We start from the raw sequence: 286 nt of genomic DNA on the forward strand, positions 1-286 counted from the left end.
CAACAGAGGTTGTCAAGCGGTTGCGGGTCACACACACACACAGACATACAGACAAACACACACACACATACACACACACACACACACACACGAAGGTCTTATTTCAGTTTCCGTCTACCAAATCCATCAACATTTTCAACGACCCGAGGCTATAGTAGAAGACACTTTCCCAAGGTGCCAGGCAGTGGGACTGAACCTGGAACCATGTGGTCGGAAGGCAAACTTCCTATACACACACACACACACACACACACACACACACACACACTCACGCACACTTGGACAT

The sequence above is a fragment of the Octopus bimaculoides genome, chromosome 2 (genome assembly GCF_001194135.2).
Source record: "Octopus bimaculoides isolate UCB-OBI-ISO-001 chromosome 2, ASM119413v2, whole genome shotgun sequence".
NCBI lineage: Eukaryota > Metazoa > Mollusca > Cephalopoda > Octopoda > Octopodidae > Octopus > Octopus bimaculoides.